Raw genomic sequence first — 1,864 nt, 5'->3', positions numbered from 1 at the left:
ACTTGCTGAATTATTTGTAAGTTGCCGATCTTTCAGATTCTCAATTTATAACATGTTTGCTGTCTATTGGCACTACAGTTATAATGTGCCTTGCCTTACGAAGGTTCTAACTAACGGAAATAACAAGAATCAATTTTTAACAAGCAATTTAGATACACGGAGTAGAGATCATGGAGAAATTGCAAGTACAAAAATCAAACTAGAAGTATAGAGCGTACCCAGAATATGAGCGATGATAGTTGCGTCTTGTAGTTGGTATGTAACTAATGAGACCATTCACAGTTGTTCTTACCACAATAAAATCAATAATCATTTGAACGCAGAAATGAAAATCATCAGCAAAATGATCCAAAAAAAAGACACAATAAGAATGACCAAAGGACCCTAAAATTGTAAAAACATACAGACAGCTATAGATTTATTCTAGCAGAGGATCTCTTCAATCGGGAGACCTCTAAAACCGCCTTATAAACATCAGCACATAAGCTTATAATTTATATACATGATAGGGCGGGGCACAAAAGTCCAATTTGATTTTTAACAACTGTGACCAACCCCGTCAATTAATAATAAATTTGTAATATCTACATCAATTCGTAATAAAGATTAAACAAACACTATCTAACTACGTTCAGTAAAATACCTAGCATTCATCATTGTAAAACTACGTTTTTTTGCTATTTTCAAAAATTTGTCATGTAGTCTTTTTTACTCCAAAGACGAGGTAAAATGGTACTGTCAAGGAGACAAACAGATCCAATGCCTTATTTTTTATTTTGAAGGTATTTACAAATGATACTTGTCAAAATAGTTCAAAAAATTTGGAAATTAAAGGAAAACATTAAAATGATGAAATGCTCTGCTCGAAGGCAAGTCAATGATCTGACTCAATTACACATCAACTCGTGAATTGATTCCAATACATTGCTGATACAAGGTAAGGTCTATAACTAATGTATATAATCTAAAAATAACTTATGTTAACTCTTTTTCATTAAAATAAACATCAAAAACCAATGATATCTAATTTGAAGTAATAATCTCAAATCCCACCTTGATTGTTCGAGGATTCGATAATGTTTGTAAGATATGGCTACTGGAAGTTAGATGTAGATTACCTACTTTACTGTATTAAATAAAACTTATAAAACGGATTTATTATTCTTATTATTTATTAGCTGTATCATTTTTTTTGGCTGTTTGCTAGGTATTTAATTTTAGTTTGAAAATCGTATATGGTATAGTAAAAAAGTATGTATAATTTGCATAATGATTTCCATATAAAGCTCCTCGCGAAAACTGCATATTATAAAATGGCGCCCGTAATTAACGCACACAATGTGGCGTGTTATTATGTAAAGCGCAACTATTAATCTAAAATGGCTACGCGACGCCGAAGAAATGCATATGCCAAATAGTTAGTAAAGTTGTTTTGAATGCTAAAATCAACCTTTGTTCTATATTTTTACTTTGAATAAGTTTACTGATAATTAAATTAAACACGATCAAAGTGAAGGTGAAATAACATATAACTATATAATATGGATATTAACTTATTATTCAATAAGTTAAGTTATAATTATAAATAAACTAATGGCAATTGTATAAATAATATTATTGAAGCAATTATTTTGGAAGAACAATTCCAAGGTAATGTACTTTTTCAAAAACAAAATGGTATTTATTGATATTAGGTTATGACTGAAATATTCCATAAACTAAAATGGCATTAAAATATATTAATCTGTTGACAATAAATTCGTTTTAAAAAAGATACTGTATAATTTCTTATATTCAATTTTAATGAACATATTTCGATATTTGTTTGTTTAATATATGTTGTTTTGTGGCTGATTTGGTTTTC

This window comes from Ctenocephalides felis, unplaced genomic scaffold, assembly GCF_003426905.1.
Source record: "Ctenocephalides felis isolate EL2017-DRISC unplaced genomic scaffold, ASM342690v1 CF-g0.4_SCAFFOLD_03571, whole genome shotgun sequence".
Classification (NCBI taxonomy): Eukaryota; Metazoa; Arthropoda; class Insecta; order Siphonaptera; family Pulicidae; genus Ctenocephalides; species Ctenocephalides felis.
Note: the sequence above shows the minus strand (reverse complement) of the source record.